The 19365-nt window shown below is 43.7% G+C and overlaps 1 long non-coding RNA gene across 1 annotated transcript in view; it reads left to right on the top strand.

Annotated features, from left to right (window-relative positions):
- The window catches only part of LOC131199687 (uncharacterized), a 65555-nt gene extending 50263 nt beyond the window's left edge, over positions 1-15292 (top strand). Inside the window, exons 2-3 of the long non-coding RNA XR_009155387.1 lie at positions 1558-1669; positions 15173-15292. This is a non-coding gene — a long non-coding RNA (uncharacterized LOC131199687). The remainder of the gene's footprint in view (positions 1-1557; positions 1670-15172) is intronic.
- The last annotated feature ends 4073 nt before the right edge of the window (positions 15293-19365 follow it).

The following is a 19365-nucleotide window of genomic DNA, read 5'->3' as shown; positions in this document are numbered from 1 at the left end:
AGGGCTGTCCAGACTTTTCTTGGAAACTTCCAGTGTTGGAGCATTCACAATTTCTGGAGGCAAGTTGTTCAACTCATTAATTGTTCTGACTGTCAGGAAATTTCTCCTTAGTTCTAAGTTGCTTCTTTCCTTGATTAGTTTCCACCGATTTCTTCTTGTCCTACCCTTGCAGTCCCTTTTCCTTCCTTCCTTCCTTCCTTCCTTCCTTCCTTCCTTCCCTCCCTCCTTCCTTCCTTCCATCCTTGTAGTCTCTTTTCCTTCCCTCCTTCCCTCCTTCCCTCCTTCCCTCCTTTCCTACTTCCTTCCCTCCCTCCTTCCCTCCCTCCTTCCTTCCTTCCATCCTTGTAGTCTCTTTCCCTTCCCTCCTTCCCTCCTTCCCTCCTTCCCTCCTTCCTTCCCTCCTTCCTTCCCTCCTTCCTTCTTTCCATCCTTGTTGTCTCTTTCCCTTCCTTCCTTCCCTCCTTCCTATCCTCGCCCCATTCTTCCTTCCTTCCCTCCTTCCCTCCCTCCTTCCTTCTTTACATCCTTATAGTCTCTTTCCCTTCCATCCTTCCCTCCTTCCCTCCCCCTTCCTTCCTTCCTTCCTTCTTTCCTTCCTTCCTTCCTTAGAATAGAATAGAATAACAGAGTTGGAAGGGATCTTGGAGGTCTTCTAGTCCAACCCCCTGCCCAAGCAGGAAACCTTACACCACTTCAGACAAATGGTTATCCAACATTTTCTTAAAAACTTCCAGTGTTGTAGCATTCGCAACTTCTGGAGGCAAGTTGTTCCACTGATTAATTGTTCTAACTGTCAGGAAATTTCTCCTTAGAATAGAATAGAATAGAATAGAATAGAATAGAATAGAATAGAATAGAATAGAATAGAATAGAATAGAATAGAATAGAATAGAATAGAATTTTATTGGCCAAGTGTGATTGGACACACAAGGAATTTGTCTTGGTGCTTGGTCTTAGTTTTAGGTTGCTTCTCTCCTTGATTAGTTTCCTCCCATTGCTTCTTGTCCTGCCCTCAGGTGCTTTGGAGAATAGCTTGACTCCTTCTTCCTAAGCCTAAAGTAGACTTTATTTGCCTTAGAAAGGAACGAAAGCAGTCTCATCTTTGTGATTATTCAGACTTGAAGTGGACAACAATCTACCAAATCTAGACGTCTTCTAATAAAGCACATTATTTCCCCAATTTATTCATTTGCTGACATCTTCTTTGGATTTGATGCGGTAAAAAGATTATAAGATCATTTGTCAATAAAAATAGGATACGGCTGTAAGATGGAATGACAGTGTTTGCTTTGGTTTTTTTTAAAAAAAGAAACCCACTCAACTTATGTAGAATAAGGCAAGATATAAATAATGTAAATAGAAAAAAGGCCATTAGCCGCTAACAGTTTTCTATGAGCTACACTAAATTGAGTAAATTAAATTCTCTCCTTTCCCCCCCCCCATCCCTTCCTCCTGTTCTTTCTTTTTCTGCCTTCTCCCCCCCACCCCATTTTTTTTTATTTGGCACTGAATATTTCTTACCTCTAATCTCTCAGATTTTTTTTTTTTTGGAGAAAGCAGCTTTAATGTGACGGGAGAGAGAATTTAAATGAAAAAGACATGAAGAGATGAAAAAGGTCAGCGCTTTGAAAATATGCCTCCATAAAGGATTTGCGCAGCCATTGGAGAGGTATTTCTCTGCAGGAAATAGTGTAACAATTAGTTCATAATCTCATCGCTACAGGAGATTCGTTCTCCTGTAGCATTTTAGTATTTCAAGAACCAATCCGTTATTGTTCAGTTTTGTTGGGAAACGGTCTAACTCATTAAAGTAAGAGGCGTCCAATAGATTGTGAGTCAATTATTTTCCCCCATTTTTTTTTAATTCTGATTGCTTTAATTTGAGGGGGGAAATGTGTGGGGTTCCCCCCCCCTCCATATTAATGTTTTTAAAACATGGTTCCCTTTGGGATCTGGAGGGCTACTTCGTACACACATGACTTTGCGTGACAAAAATTCAGTCAGGCGTTCTTTGAGGCGGCCAAATCTGGAAATTTCTACACACTGGGATAAGAACTCCCCAAATCTCAAAGTTGTAGTTTGGGGTTGTAAAGCTCATGTTAGATTATTAGAATTCTTTATTGGCCAGGTGTGATTGGAACACACAAGAACTTTGTCTTTGGTGTGAGAATTTGTGAGAGTTTACACCTGTTGCATTTTTATTTAGACTAGACTAGACTAGACTAGACTAGACTAGACTAGACTAGACTAGAATAGAGTAGAATAGAATAGAATAGAATTTTTATTGGCCAAGTGGGATTGGTCATACAAGGAATTTGTCTTGGTGCATATGCTCTTAGTGTACATAAAAGAAAAGATACCTTCATCAAGGTACAACACGTAATGATATTCATAGTGTTGTGTTCGGGCAATGAAGAGGCAGGAGACCAACGAGTAGCAACAGCTCTTTAGTTTATTGTGACCCAGCAAGCGACAAACGGCAAAAACCCCTCTTTAAATACTCTTTTGGCTGAGGCTTCAACCAATCAGCAACGTGCAATTTCCCGCCCAAAATTCCCTCTCGAAGTTCAAAATACATTACACTCCTTCCCTCCCAGAACGCTTTGTACCTCTATTTACATAATATTTACATGTTACTTCTCTACGTAGTCACGCAGGTAGACAGGGCGTCTCCTAACTCTTTCTGACCTGCGCAGTTCATTTTCTGGGAGAGAGTCGAGCTGGTCGGAGGGACTGTTTGTTCCTCCCCGCTCCTCCTCTAGGCCGTCCGGCCCTGGATTATTGGCAGACTCGTTTTTGTTGCCTTCAGGAGGAACCGGTTGGCGTCGCTGGACTTCATCAGAATCAGATAAGTCCTCCGCTCGCCTCAGGTTTGAGTCAGCTGCAGATTCAAACAATTGGTAGTCAGGGCCTGGTTGTTTGGTTTCTACTCTGGTTGGTATACGTTTTCTTAGCTGGTCTATGTGGCGTTTCCATACCCGGCCATCCTCCATGTCGACTACGTATGATTTGGGTCCGGTTATGCCCAAAATTTCCCCTTTTAACCATGTTGGGCCCTCGCTATAGTTGTGTGCCCAAACTAGGTCACCCACTGTCATTTCTCTGGTTCTTTCTAGACTACCCTTGTACCCGTCTGGGGTATAAGTTGGGTTTAGTCGGTCTAGCGGGCACCTAAGTTTCCTGCCCATTAAAAGTTCTGCTGGGCTGCGGCCAGTTGTTACACAATGGGTCCTATGTTGGACGGCCAGGAAAGTGTCTATTTTCATTTGCCAGTCGCCTGGACTTATCCTGGATAGCGCTTCCTTGGTGCTCCGAACGAAACGTTCTGCAAGTCCGTTCGTCACCGGGTGGAAAGGCGCCGAGAGGACATGCCTGATACCCTCTCCAGCTAGATACCCCTCAAATTGCTTTGCCGTGAATTGCGGGCCGTTGTCAGAGACTAGGGTGTCGGGCAGGCTGTGTGTTACGAATAGATGGCCTCACCTCAGCCTCATCGCTGTCTGACTCCATTGCCAGCTCCGTAGGCTCCCGACGGACCACAACAGCCACACGTGCCAGGTGACATGGCTCTGTGTGCCACTTCGGGCACGCGTGCCAAAGTTTCGCTACCACAGCCTTAGCTCAATCCAGTAGTTTACTCATTTATTTGTAACCCACCTTGCTGCAAGGTGATTCTTTTTAACACAGAATTGTGACTTGTTTTTACAAAATATTTACAGACCCCTCACATCCAGGATATAAATTGTTTCTACCCTCAAAACGACGCTATAGAGCACTGCACACCAGAACAACTCGACATAAGAACAGTTTTTTTCCTGAACGCCCTCACTCTGCTGAACAAATAATTCCCTCAATACTGTCAAACTATTCACTAAATCTGCACTACTATTAATCTTCTCATTGTTCCCATCACCCATCTTCTCCCTTTTATGACCATAACATTGTTGCTTGTATCCTTACGATTTATAATGATATTGTTTCCTGATTGCTTAATTGTAGCCTATGACTATCATTAAATGTTGTATCATTAAGTGTTAAATTTGTACCCTATGTGTAATGTATTTTGAACTTCGAGAGGGAATTTTGGGCGGGAAATTGCACGTTGCTGATTGGTTGAAGCCTCAGCCAAAAGAGTATTTAAAGAGGGGTTTTTGCCGTTTGTCGCTTGCTGGGTCACAATAAACTAAAGAGCTGTTGCTACTCGTTGGTCTCCTGCCTCTTCATTGCCCGAACACAACATTGGCGACAAAGGTGGGATGTTGGGGCAGTGAGATCCAAAGGAAGAGCTGAAGGAACCAGGAATTCCTTAACCCAGCCAGTTTGCGGAGGCGGAAAATAGCGATGTCCAGCTACACGCCGCCAGCGCCATTCAACCCAGCCAAGGAAAAATGGGGGTCATACATGGCTCGTTTCGAGTGTTTCCTCAAAGCGAATGAACTACAGGGAGTCTTGGACAATCGGAAGCGAGCATACTTCCTGAGCCACTGCGGTCCAGAGGTCTTCGATACGGCAGAGTCACTCTCAGAACCAACGCCGGTACAATCGGTACCGTGGCAGACACTACAAACAACACTTCGAGCGCACTACGCACCGGTACCCTCAAAGTTCGTCCAACGGTTCGAACTGAGGCAACGGGTACAGCGAGAAGGCGAATCCATAAGTGTGTACATGGCGGCATTGAGGAAAGCCGCAAACCACTGCGAATACAGAGATTTGGAGGACTCCTTATTCGAACAGCTCATTTGCGGGGTCAGAGACATCAGACTACAAAGGCGGCTGCTGTCTAAAAGCAACCTGACCCTAGTGATAGCCCTGGTTGAAGCCAGAGCTCATGAAATGTCCACCAAGGCGGCGGAGACCTTGCAAAAGCCAAACGCGCATTTTAAGAAAATGTTGGATAACCATTTGTCTGAAATGGTGTAGGGTTTCTTGGCTGGGCAGAGAGTTGGACTAGAAGACCTCCAAGGTCCCTTCCAACTCTGTTATTATTATTATTATCTTGTCCACCATTATGATTAAAGCAGAATATTTGTAGCTCAGAATTGAAATGAAGGGTCCTTGGTGCTCTTGGAGCTTCCTTGCTTTTGTGCAGATGTTTCATTGCCCAAACTAGTGCTGGTGATTGTAGAATAACATAACAGAATTGGAAGGGACCTTGGAAGTCTTCTAGTCAGTGAGAACAATTAATCTTGCCTCCAGAAGGACTAGAGGTGACATGATAGCAACCTTCCAGGATTTGAAGGGCTGCCACAAAGAAGAGGGAGTCAAGCTATTCTCCAAAGCGCCTGAGGGTAGAACAAGAAGCAATGGGTGGAAACTAATCAAGGAGAGAAGCAATTTAGAAGTAAGGAGAAATTTCCTGGCAATTAATCAGTGGAAAGGCTGGAATAGAATAGAATGGAATGGAATGGAATGGAATGGAATGGAATAGAATAGAATAGAATAGAATAGAATAGAATAGAATAGAATAGAATAGAATAGAATAGAATAGAATAGAATAGAATAGAATAGAATAGAATACAATACAATACAATACAATACAATACAATACAATACAATACAATGCAATACGGAATAGAATAGAATAGAATAGAATAGAATAGAATAGAATAGAATAGAATAGAATAGAATAGAATAGAATAGAATAGAATAGAATAGAATAGAATAGAATAGAATAGAATAGAATAGAATAGAATAGAATAGAATAGAATAGAATAGAATAGAATAGAATAGAATAGAATAGAATAGAATAGAATAGAATAGAATAGAATGGCAGAATTGGAAGGTACCTTGGAGGTCCTCTAGTCCAACCCCCTACCCAAGCAGGTGATCCTATACCATTTCAAATAAGTGACTGTCCAGTCTCTTCTTCAAAACCTCCAGTGCTGAAGCACCTACAGCTTCTGGTGGCAAGCTGTTCCACTGGTTAATTGTCCTCACTGTTAGGAAGTTTCTCCTTAATTCCAGGTTGCTTCTCTCCTTGATAAGTTTCCATCCGTTGCTTCCTGTCCTGCCTTCAGGTGCTTTGCAGAATAGGGTTGTCCAATCTCTTATCTTGCCTTCAGAAGTTGTGGGTGCTCCATCGCTCGAGGTTGTCAAGAAGCGACTGAACAGCTATTGGTCTGGAATGGTATTGGATCCCCTGCTTGAGCAGAGGGTTGGACTTGAAGATCTCACAGGTCACCTTCCAACTCTTTTATTCTCTTATTCTGCCCAGAAAGACACCTGGGGCATTCCGAGGTCTCTCCTGTTTTCAACTGAGCATATCAACCAATCAGGATCTTAACAAGCCCTTGCAGGAAGGAGAGAAGACACCATTTGTGTGTGTGTGTGTGTGTGTGTGTGTGTGTGTGACACTGCTTTATGTCAAGCTGTGCACAAGCGATATGAAAGAGGGAGTGATGCTTTCTCCGCAACATCCAGGAAGATTTAGTTCACTCAAGTCTGGCCATAAAATAAGTCTGCAATTCATCTAGGCTTCCTTATCAATTCCTTCAAGCTACGGTCTGTGGTTATATTCTGTATATAATTCTACAGTGACATGAAACTCCTGGGGAGGTGAGACAGAGACCTCATCATTCAGTTGTAATTTTCCTCTCCTTCTTAAGGGAAGCGGTTGCGGGGGGGGGGGGAGGGAGGAGAGATTGTCTACCCAATTTGAGTCATTGAGCCTGGCCCTCTGTTTTTCAGGCTGATCCGCTTTGCGAAGGGAGGGAGAGAGGGAGGAGAAAGAAGAAAGGGAAAGAAGGTCAAGAAAGGAAGACAGACAAAAAGAAGAGAGAAAGGATGGAAAGAAGGAAAAAGACAGAAGTGGGGGAAAAGATGAAAGGAGGAAGGAAGGATAAAGGCAGAAGTTTGAGATAGGAAAGGAGGGAGGGAGGAAGGAGAGGGAAAGAAAGAAAGAAAGAAGGAAGGAAGGAAGGAAGGAAAAAGGAAAAAGGAAAAAGGACGGAGAAAGAAGAAAGGAAGAAATTGAAGAAAGGAAGACAGACAAAAGAAGAAAGGATGGAAAGAAGGAAAAGACAGAAGTGGGGAAAAGATGAAAGGAGGAAGGAAGGATAAAGGCAGAAGTTTGAGATAGGAAAGGAGGAGGAGGAAGGAGAGGAAAGAAGAAGAAAGAAGGAAGGAAGGAAGGAAGGAAAAAGGAAAAAGGAAAAAAGGACGGAGAAAGAAGAAAGGGAAAGAAATTGAAGACAGGAAGACAGACAAAAAGAAGAAAGGATGGAAAGAAGGAGAAAGGCAGAGGTGAGAGGGAAACGTGAAGGAAGGAAGAAGGAAAGAGAAAGGCAGAAGTTTGGGAGAGGGAGGGAGGGAGGGGGGAAGGAGAGAGAAAGAGAAAAAAGAAAGAAAGAAAGAAAGAAAGAAAGAAAGAGGGAAGGAAGGGAGGGAGGGAGGGAGGGAGGAAGGGAGGAAGAAAGGAAGGAAGGAAGGAAGAAAGGAAGAAAGGAAGGAAGGAATGAAAGAAGGAAGGAAAACCGCAAGTGCCTCGCAGCATTGTAGTCTAACACTAATTGCGTTGTCTGGGCACATTGAGTAGAGATTTCATTTCACACATCACAAACTAGCAGCAAACCCTTGTCATAGTCATATTTCATACAAAGCTCTCCTCCAGTCCAATCTTCCCGTCTTAGTTTCACAGTCCACTACTCTGAAACAAAACTCACTTAAATCTTAATGAAAAAAAAAAAAAAATGGGGGGGGGACCAAATTAAAACGAATCCAAAGAGGAAATTCTTCCCATCCCCATTGCCGGCGTCAGGGTTTTTCAGAACTGAGCAAAGTTGGCGTAGCCACCTGGGGAAAAAAATCATGCCATCCTGACATTCTGCATCTTCGGAGCGTCAACATTGGCCTCTCCTGCAACTACAATATCAATTGTAGTTTCAAACTATAATCTGCAGCCCTACAATTTAAAAAAAACAATATAAGGACTCTTAACAGAATAACAGAATTGGAAGGGACCTTGGAGGCCTTCTAGTCCAAGCTCCTGCTGAAGCAGGAAATCCTACACCACTTCAGACAAAAGGCTGTCCAGTCTCTTCTTAAAAACTTCCAGTGTTGGAGCATTCACAACTTCCGGAGGCAAGTCGTTCCACTGATTCATTGTTTTGTCAGGAAATACCTCCTTAGTACTAGGTTGCTTCTCTCCTTTTATTCGTTTCCACCCATTGCTTCCTGTCCTGCCTTCAGGTGCTTTGGAGAATGGATCGACCCCCTCTTCTTTGGGTCAGCCCCTCAAATATTGGACGACTGCTTGTTGTGTCTGCACCTCCCAAGCCAGCCCTCCTGCCAGAAAGTGACTTGGAGCCGGGCCTGCTGCCAGAAAGTGACTTGGAAAGTGAGGGGGAAGGGCCGTCAGGACTTACCCCTCTGCTGCGGCTCCCTGTCGCTCAAAATATGCGTCACAACTGCCAATGTGCGACACTTGCAGGCATGCGATTTATTGAGCTTTTCAACCCCCGGTAGGCCAACCATGGGTAAATCCAAAAAAAGAAAAGTTTCAGAAGAAAATGGAACGTTTAATTCAACTACATATATGCTAGTTTCGTGGCCGCTCAAGAAATAATCAGGCACGGGAAGGGTTTTGTGGCTCCCGCTATTTTCTTTTCTGTGGGAAATGGGTCCAAATGGCTCTTTGGAGTGTTTAAGATTGCAGACCCCCTGGTCTAGTTTGTGTTCTGTCCCCCTTCGCCTCCGTCCAAGCGATGGCTTAATTAGTCGGCACTATCAGCTTTGGCAGCAAAATAGCGAGCGTCTGCCAAGTGTCTCTGTTATCTCCCTCAACGCCGATGAGTCACCCAGGAACAAACTTCAGCTCTTAGTCAATCAGTGGATTTCCTGTTACAAAGAGACACAGCAGCTCTTGCTGCCTTTATATCCTGTGGGGTGTGCCTCCATGACTCAGCACTTCCTAGGCCTGCCCCACCCCCGCTTCTGTTGTTCCCACCCTCTCCTGCCTACGGAACCTAGGGTCCAGCCAGGCCAGATTGCCATCAGCTGGGTCTGAAGGCGTGGCCTGGGAGGGGGGAAAGAGTCAGGCGATGGAGGCCTCATTATCTTTTCCACCTGGCCTGCCTCTGGCTCCTGGAGCTGAGTCAGGGAAGCCGGTGCTCCCGAGTTAAGTCCTGACGGCCCTTCCCCCTCACTTTCCAAGTCACTTTCTGGCAGGAGGCCTGGATTGGGGGGCACAGACACAACAGTTTGTATGTTTGGTGTCTGATGTAGGGATTAATTCAGCAGTGAGGTCAAGGGAGTTGTGTGGATGTAGCTAATCTAAAACAACCGCTTACACCTCTCAATCATTACGATGTAGAAATCGTTAAGATTTTGAACTTTTCTCCAGTCACGCTATAAATAGGAAAGGAGTTTGAAGAAGCTGAAACCCAAACAAGCTCCTTTAATGTGAAATCCATACGACTTATCAAGTTATCCTAACCTTATTTTGCCATTAATTTGGCTCTTATTTAAGCCACTTAAAAAACAAAACAAAACTGCAATTTTCCTGGCAAGCATTGTATAGAGACAAATCTTTTTCTTCTCCAAATTAATGCTTACGAAAAGAAAAGGAATATATGAGGACAGGGGTTCACATCCCCCAAACAGACACGAAACACCGAAAATCAATGCAATCGATGCACCATTTACTGAAAAGAAAGACACTTCCTTTGTTATACCGTCTTGTTAACGCCTTTTACGTATGAACAGAATGTATAATGGGTCTGCCGAAACTGGATCGCTGCATCCAGTTTTGGTCACCACGATATAAAAAAAGATGTTGAAACCAGTAGTAGTGGTTTTCACTTACGTTCGCTACCGGTTTGGAACTGTCAGCGCTTCGAGTGCGCGCGGGGTGCTTCTGCGCATGCGCAGAGCGTCCGTGATGATATTTGATCCTGCCTCCGCCACTACCGTTTCACCTGAACTGGGGTGATCCGATAGAAACCCACCACTGGTTGAGACCCTACAAAGAGTGTAGAGAAGAGCAACAAGGACCTTCCGCCACGAGCTGAAGACGTCGTCGTTTCGACGTGCAGGACTAGCTTAAATGTAGTTTTAAATTGGGGGTTTTACATTGGGGTTTTTAAATGGGCTTTTTAATCGTATTTAAAATTTTTAGGCCATATACTGAATTAGTTTTTTATACTGTTTTTAACCTGTATTATATGTATTATGGTTTTTACTGGCTGTGAACCACCCTGAGTCCTTCGGGAGAAGGGCGGTATGCAAATGTAATAAATAAATAAATAAATAAATAAATAAATAAATAAATAAATAAATAAATAAATAAATAAATAAATAAATAAGGATGATGAGGGGACTGGAGGCTAAAACATATGAAGAACGGTTGCAGCCACTGGGTAGGTCTAATTTGATGAAAAGAAGGACTAGGGGAGACATGATAGCAGTCTTCCAATATCTAAAGTGCTGGCGATGCACTGTAGGCAGTATTTTAACTTTATTTATTTATTTTTATTTATTCATTTTTGTCAATCATATATAAGATAACAGGTAAAAGTATAAACATAATTTGGATACATGAAAAAAATAAGTAAAAAGGAATATTAGGACAGGGACGGTAGGCACGCGGGTGCACTTATGCAGGCTCCTTACAGACCTCTTTTTTTTTTCTTTTTTTTTACATTTATACCCCGCCCTTCTCCGAAGACTCAGGGCGGCTTACAGTGTATAAGGCAATAGTCTCATTCTATTTGTATATTTTTACAAAGTCAACTTATTGCCCCCCCAACAATCTGGGTCCTCATTTTACCTATCTTATAAAGGATGGAAGGCTGAGTCAACCTTGGGCCGGGCTTGAACCTGCAGTAATTGCAGGCTTTGTGTTCTTAATAACAGGCTTTACCAGCCTGCGCTATTCACCGGCCCATTCTTGGGAATGGGGTGAGGCCAACAGTAGACAGTTTAAGCTTAAAGTTTTTGTTTTTTTTAATTTTTTTATTACTTTTTTCCAACAAACAAAAAAGAAAATACATTATTACACCCTTGTGCTATACATAAAAAAAAGGAAGATTTGGGTCTTCGGATATGTCCTCATGATTGCCAAAATCCACGTTCTCGAGGTACAGGTACCGAAGCATCCAATTTTCCAAGCGCATAGTCCACGAATGGTTTCCAAGTCTTCCAGAAAATATCTTCTTTATACACACCACTTCTAATTTTAATATCACATGTCATTTTATCATTTATGGCTAATTTCCACATTTCAGAATTCCACTCTTCTATTCTAAAAATCACATCTAATTTCCAATATCTAGCTATTATAATTCTACCTATTATAATCATAATTCTAATCAATTCTTTTTCATATTTTGTTAATTCTATTTCCTTAATTACCAACAATAATATAGTTTCCACTCTCAATATTATTACTTTCCCCATCTAAGCTTAAAGTTTTAACAACTGGTTCTCTACCCTAATGATTTCTTCCAACAACCAGTTCACCAAACTGCTCAGAAAGTTAACAACCGGTTCTCCCGAAGTGGTGCAAACTGGCTGAATCCCACCGCTGCACAGCCCTAAAATATTTCAGACAAATGGCTGTCCAATCTCTTTTTAAAAACCTCCAGTGTTGGAGCATTCACACCTTCTGGAGGCAAGTTGTTCCCCTGATTAATTATTCTCACTCCCAGGAAATTTCTCCCTAGTTCTGAGTTGCTTCTCTCCTTGATCAGTTTCCACCCATTGCTTCTTTTTCTACCCTAAGGTGCTTTGGAGAACAGCCCGACTCCCTCTTCTTTGTGGCAACCCCTGAGATATTGGAACACTGCTATCATGTCTCCCCTGGTCCTTCTTTTCATTAAACTAGACATACTGAGTTCCTGCAACCGTTCTTTGTATGCTTCAGCCTCCAGTCCCCTCATCATCTCGGTTGCTCTTCTCTGCACTCTTTCAAGAGTCTTCCACATTATTATTATTTTAGTGTGGCAACTAAAACTGGGTGCAATTTTCCAAGTCAGGTCTTACCAAGGCATTTCAAAACGGTATGAACACTTCACATGATGAAGCGTGCAGCTGTGTGCGAGCTCTCTTGTGTGTGTGTGTGTCTGCTTTGTGACTGCGCTCTAGTTTGTCTTTGATGACAAAAGATTCAGGTTGTTTATTACCAGTGGGATATGTGGCAAAGGACAGCCCTGCCAATTAATTCTGGGAAGAAGAGAAAAAGGAAGCCGACCCTGTCAGCTGGCCGTGTTGATGGCTGAGTGTACAGTAGTGGCCAAAATTGTGGAAACCTTTTGGGAAAAGTGTATTTTTGAGGTTTGATGGCTAATAACATCAATTTTTGGGGGAGAGTTTTGAGATAATCCTATTTCACTGCTAGAATGGCCTGGGAATAGTCCAGATCTTCACCCAATTGAAAATCTATGGAGCCAACTAAGGAAACTTGTTAGGCAGAAGCGACCCAGCAATAAAACCCAGCTGAGGAGTTTAACGGTTATCTATACGATAAAATCGTTCAGCTTCGGGATAGTTTGGACCAAGATTGCGATGATCCAACCGAGATGACAGAGACACGTCTTGTTGAGGTTATTTGGGATGAGTTTGATTCTTTGGCTCTCGAGGACGTGGACAGGTTGCTGGGGAGGTTACATGCAACTACATGTTTACTGGACCCGTGTCCGTCCTGGTTAGTGCTGGCTGCTCAGGAAGTGACACGAGGCTGGCTCCAGGGGATTATAAACGCTTCTTTGCTGGAAGGGGTTTTCCCCGCCGCCTTGAAAGAGGCGGTGGTGAGACCTCTCCTCAAGAAGCCTTCCCTGGACCCAGCTATTTTTGGAAATTACCGTCCAGTCTCCAACCTTCGCTTTTTGGCGAAGGTTGTAGAGAGTGTGGTTGCATGGCAGTTCCCCCGGCACCTGGAGGAAGCTGTCTATCTAGACCCGTTCCAGTCCGGCTTCCGACCCGGTTATAGCACGGAGAGGGCTTTGGTCGCGTTGGTGGATGACCTCTGGAGGGCCAGGGACACGGGTTGCTCCTCTGCCTTGGTCCCATTAGATCTCTCAGCGGCTTTTGATACCATCGACCATGGTATCCTGCTGCGCCGGTTGGAGGGATTGGGAGTGGGGGGCACCGTCTATTGGTGGTTCTCCTCCTATCTCTCTGACCGGTCGCAGACGGTGTTGACAGGGGGGCAGAGGTCGTCCGTGAGGCGCCTCACTTTTGGGGTGCCTCAGGGGTCGATTCTCTCGCCTACCCTGTTCTATATGAAGCCGCTGGGCGAGGTCATCAGTGGTTTCGGGGTGAGTTATCATCTGTACGCTGATGATACTCAGCTGTACTTTTCCACCCTGGACCACCCCAACGAAGTGGTCGAAGTGCTGTCCCGGTGCCTGGAAGCTGTACGGGTCTGGATGGGGAGAAACAGACTCAAGCTCAATCCCTCCAAGACGGAGTGGCTGTGGATGCCGGCACCCCGGTACAGTCAGCTGCATCCGCAGCTGACAGTTGGGGGCGAGTTAGTGTCCCCAAAAGAGGTGGTTCGCAACTTGGGTGTCCTCCTGGATGGACGGCTGTCCTTTGATGAACATCTGGCGGCCGTCTCCAGGAGGGCCTTTTACCAAGTTCGCTTGGTCCGCCAGTTGCGTCCCTTCCTTGACCGGGATGCCTTATGCACGGTCACTCACGCTCTGGTTACATCTAGGCTGGATTACTGCAATGCTCTCTACATGGGGCTGCCCTTGAGGTGCACCCGGAGGCTACAGTTAGTCCAGAATGCAGCTGCGCGAGTAGTAATGGGAGCCGCTCGTGGCTCCCATGTAACATCACTGCTCCGTAGTCTGCACTGGCTTCCTGTGGCTTTTCGGGTGCGCTTCAAGATTTTGGTTACCACCTTTAAAGCGCTCCATGGCTTAGGACCCGGGTACTTACAAGACCGCCTGCTGTTACCCTACGCCTCCCACCGACCCGTACACTCTCACAGAGAGTCTCCTCAGGGTGGTATAAAAATTTAATAAATAAATAAATATAAACCCAGTTCATAGAAGCCATCGTTCAATATTGGTTTCACTTTAGAACAGCTGCAGAACTTTTCCCAAAAGGTTTCCACAATTTTGGCCGCTCCTATAACTTCTCCGATAGGCAGGAGGGCTCAGCCAGAGAGCTGTACGAAGAACAATTAAGGGTTGAGCTGAGCTTCGTCGTGCTGTGTAACTCCTTTGCTGGGTTTACCGCACTCTTCACAGGCGTCTCGTCCCGTAACAACAGGCGGCTTGCATCTTGCCCTTTTCGAAATACCCTCTGATCTTCACATTTCTGGGTAGAGAAGGAACCGCAATTAATACACGAGTTGACTTACCCAGATCCCAGCACTGTCACGGCTGGCCATCGGTTCTCTTTGATCCCAGGGAAAGCTAATTGGTTGAATTATGCCTGCACTATTTGAAAGGCGGCCAGACACCTGTTCAAAAAGCGGGATGTCAGAAACGAAGAGGAAATAATTGTCATTTTCATCAAGCAACATATTAATTATTGCTTTTTTGCGCGCTGGCCTTGTTCTTCCTTCCCACCTCCTTCGTTCTTTCCTTTTGTGCTCCCCGCTGTAAACTTTGTATATCAAAGAGAAACTGGCTGGGGAGGGGGGGGGAGAGAGAGAGAGAAAAGTATCCAGAAATATCAGGATGTGTAGAATGCAGAGGCCAGAGATGGTTAAAGGTATCTTTTCTTTTATGTACACTGAGAGCCTATGCACCAAGACAAATTCCTTGTGTGTCCAATCACACTTGGCCAATAAAAAAATTCTATTCTATTCTATTCTAAAAAATTGAGGTTTGTGTAAGGCCTGATATGACCCTGAGAAAAAATAAAAATTGAACCTGCAGATGAAAATACAGTGTACAAGAGAGTAGCATACAGTTCAGTTCTGTTCAGTTCGACCACATAACTGCTGGACGCAGCATGTGTGGAAAATAGTTATAAGCCACTTTTTTTTGTATTCTGTATCCTCTCTTTAATTATCAATCTATTCATTTCTGCACAATCTAGAAAGTTAATCTATTCATTTCTGCACAATCTAGAATTTTCTTAATTACAGAATATTTTAAGATATGGGGACAATTTTATCATTGGTTAGAAAAGAGATAAAGATAAATAAATCAATAGTTACATAAGAGAATGGTTTAATAATATTATTAATTATAATAATAATATTGTATTCTAGGAGAGATGTTGTAATAGATTAAGAAAAAATGAAGATAGGAGGAGCAACAAGAAGAAGAAGGCACGGAAGAAACACTGAGATGACACATGGAAGGATTGATATATTAAACATTTGTTTGTGTATAAAAATATTTTTTTTTAAAAAAAGCCACTTTTTTTCAATGCCATTGTAACTTTCAATGGTCACTAAATGAATGATTGTAAGTTGAGGATTACATCTATTGTAGATAACGTACAATCATGTACAAGCTACAGCGTAAGGATTGTAATAGCCACTACGTAGGATAAGCCACTATGTAGGGATGCAGTGGGTAAGATGCTGAGCTTGTCGATTGAAAGGTCGGCAGTTCAGCAGTTCGAATCCCGAGTGCTGCCGCATAACGGGGTGAGCTCCTGTTACTTGTCCCAGATTCTGTCAACCTAGCAGTTCGAAAGCAGGTAAAAAATGCAAGTAGAAAAATAGGGACCACCTTTCTGGGACCATTCAGTGTTGATTGCTGATCAGTAGGTCAGTGGTGAGATTCAATTTTTTTACTACTGGTCCTATGGGCGTGGCTTGGTGGGTGTGGTTGGCTTGGTGAGCGTGACGTGGCGTTGCTTGGTTGGCATGGCAGGGGAAGAATACTGTAAAATCTCCATTCCCTCCCCACTCTAGGGGAAGGTTATTGCAAAATCTCCATTCCCACCCTGCTCCAGGGGGAGGTTATTGCAAAATCTCCATTTCCTCCCCACTCCAGGGGAAGGTTATTGCAAAATCTCCATTCCCTCCCCACTCCAGGGGAAGGATACTGTAAAATCTCCATTCCCTCCCCACTCCAGGGGAAGGTTATTGCAAAATCTCCATTCCCACCCTGCACCAGGTGGAGGTTATTGCAAAATCTCCATTTCCTCCCCACTCCAGGGGAAGGTTATTGCAAAATCTCCATTCCCTCCCCACTCCAGGGGAAGGATACTGTAAAATCTCCATTCCCTCCCACCCAGGGAAGGTTATTGCAAAATCTCCATTCCTCCCACTCTAGGGGAGGTTATTGCAAAATCTCCATTTCCTCCCCACTCCAGGGGAAGGTTATTGCAAAATCTCCATTCCCTCCCCACTCCAGGGGAAGGATACTGTAAAATCTCCATTCCCTCCCCACTCCAGGGGAAGATTATTTCAAAATCTCCATTCCCTCCCCACTCTAGGGGGAGGTTATTTCAAAATCTCCATTCCCTCCCCACTCCAGGGGAAGGTTATTGCAAAATCTCCATTTACTCTCCACTCCAGGGGAAGGTTACTGCAAAATCTCCATTCCCTCCCCACTCCAGGGGAAGGATACTGCAAAATCTCCATTCCCTCCCCACTCCAGGGAAGGATACTGCAAAATTCCCATTTCCTCCCCATCAGCTGGGACTCGGGAGGCAGAGAATAGATGGGGGCGGGGCCAGTCAGATGCGGTATTTACCAGTTCTCTGAACTACTTAATATTTCCACTACCAGTTCTCCAGAACTGGTCAGAACCTGCTGAATACCACCTCTGAAGAAGATGCTGTGGGTCTTTCTGGCTTTCAGGCTGTCTCTTCTGAATGGAAAGTAGATGTCGTTTATCTCTATGTGCCGGTCGATAGCTGGTTGCTGTGTGTCACACTTACAGGAATTCTCCAGCATCTTTTGATTTGGCTTGGTCTAGAAAGCTGACAGTTTCTCAGTTGAAATCATGATGAAATCTGCCCACGAGTTATGTAATTAAGGAGTTTTCCACATGTCTTCTGAGTGCTAGTTGGTTTCCATGGATGTGTTCTGCTTGTTTGTCCTAGGTAAAATTAAAGGTTCCCCTCGCACATATGTGCTACTCGTTCCCAACTCTAGGGGGCGGTGCTCATCTCTGTTTCAAAGCCGAAGAGCCAGTGCTGTCCGAAGACATCTCCATGGTCATGCGGCCGGCATGACCAAATGCCAAAGGCACACGGAACACTGTAATTCATGCTAAAGTTTACCCAACTAAGTATTAACTGATATGGATGATAATTTTTGTATATCTCGTTTTTGTCTACATGTTTCATTTTTCTTCTTTATACTGTAACTGCTATTCTAATGGCAAATCCTTCATAAAAGTTCTTGCATGACATTCTTGATTAAATTATCTTTCCATTTATATATAATTTTATGGTACTACTCCAAAAAAAAAAAAAGGATGTTATTAGCTAGAAAATACACTTTTTTCCCAAAAGGTTTCCACAATTTTGGCCACTAACTGTAAAGGAAAAAAGAAAGAAAAACTCAAGAACTTTATTATTTTTTTCATTTTCAAAGCCGGTTCCTCCCTGACCCCTGAAAAAACCAGATTTTGTTCCTGCTAATGCTTCTTTAATCACGGATTGGTTATCTACTTTTCTCTTGAACACATCCAATGAATGAAAGTTTGCCATTTTGTTAAATAATTGGTTCCATTCTCCAACAGCTCTTCTTCTTATGAAGTTTAATTGGAGCCTTGCCTTTCTTTACCTCGAATGCCTGATCGGGTGTCTAGCATTTTGGAATAATGGGGTAAAGTTTTTGACCCGATCATGGCGAAAAGATCTCGACCACGAACTTGACCTTCAAATATCAGATGACTTGCCCTGTAAAAGAGGGAGCAAATTTATCCCTCATTACAAAGCAGAAAGTTACAATTAATGAGCGGAAATCACAGGGGAACAAGATTCCAGCTCAATGTTTCGTGGGATTTCCTAAATTGGAAAGTATTGGACAATGGAACATATTGTCTTGAGAGATTCTCCTTCACTGAAGATATCTGAATAGAGATTGGACAGTCACCTAGCAAGATCACTTCAGCAACATCGTATATCAAGGAGTTATACCCAGAGGTGGGATTCATATAATTTACCTACCGGTTTGCCTAGCACAAAAAATGTGAACACATGTGCCTTCCGCGTATGTGCCCCGCTTCGAAAATGTGCCTAAAATAGAGTAGGACAGCATAGAGCCAGCATAGAGCGGGTGGGGCTATTTCCGTTACTGGTTCACCCAAGCCTGTCCAAACTGGCTGAATACCCCTTTTGGTTATACTAGATTGAAGTATTAGTGAAGTATTAGTACTACTTTATAAAGCCTTAGAACAATGGTAGTCAACCTGGTCCCTACCGCCCACTAGTGGGCGTTCAAGCTTTCATGGTGGGCGGTAGGGCTTTTCTCCAATACTGAAGCACTTTCCTTTTTTTTAATTTAATTGATTTTTTTAAAAAAAATTCATAGCATTATTTAAAAACATTTTCATAAAATTCCCCATGACAATTTAAATTTCTGAAAATGTACTATTCGTATCGCTTGCGCATACATTTAGTTCACGTTACCTATGTGAAACTAAATGGCGCTGTAGTGTGACCGTGAACAAAAGAGCCTCGTCCCAGAATAGCTCGCGCATCTCAGACGATGATACACGGTGCCTTACTGTGGAACTGGTGGGCGGTTAGAAAATTTTACTACTAACAGAGATACAAAAGTGGGCGGAAGGTATAAAAAGTTGACTACCCCTGCCTTAAAAGGGCCAAATGTGGAATACTGCATGCAGTTTTGGTCATCACGATATAAAAACAATGTTGAGACTCTTGGAAAGAGTGCAGAGAAGAGCAACAAAGCTGGAGGATAAAATATACAAAGAATGTTTTCAGGAATTAGGTATGTCTAGTCAAGTGGTGGGTTTCAAAAATTTTTATTAGCAGTTCTTTGGGTGTGGCTTGGTGGGTGTGGCGTGGCTTGGTGGGCGTGGCTTGGTGGGCATGGCAGGAGAAGGATACTGCAAAATCTCCATTCCTTCCTGATTAGCTGAGACTTGGGAAGCAGAGAATAGATGGGGATGGGGCCAGTCAGAATTTTTACTACTGGTTCTCCAAACTACTCAAAATTTCCACTACCGGTTCTCCAGTAAAGCTGACTGAGGAACTCTGGGAGTTGAAGTCCACAAGTCTTAAAGTGACCAAGGTTGGAGACCCCTGGTTTAGCTTCTCCAATATTTCCTAGTGAAAAGGATGTAAAAAGTCCACTAAAGGTTGACTCAGCCTTCCATCCTTTATAAGGTAGGTAAAATGAGGACCCAGATTGTTGGGGGTAATAAGTTGACTTTGTATATAATATACAAATGGATGAGACTATTGTCTAACACAATGTAAGCCACCCTGAGTCTTCAGAGAAGGGCGGGATATAAATTCAAATTAAAA

The sequence above is a fragment of the Ahaetulla prasina genome, chromosome 5, assembly GCF_028640845.1.
Source record: "Ahaetulla prasina isolate Xishuangbanna chromosome 5, ASM2864084v1, whole genome shotgun sequence".
Classification (NCBI taxonomy): domain Eukaryota; kingdom Metazoa; phylum Chordata; class Lepidosauria; order Squamata; family Colubridae; genus Ahaetulla; species Ahaetulla prasina.
This window is presented reverse-complemented; position numbering and strand designations above follow the sequence as displayed.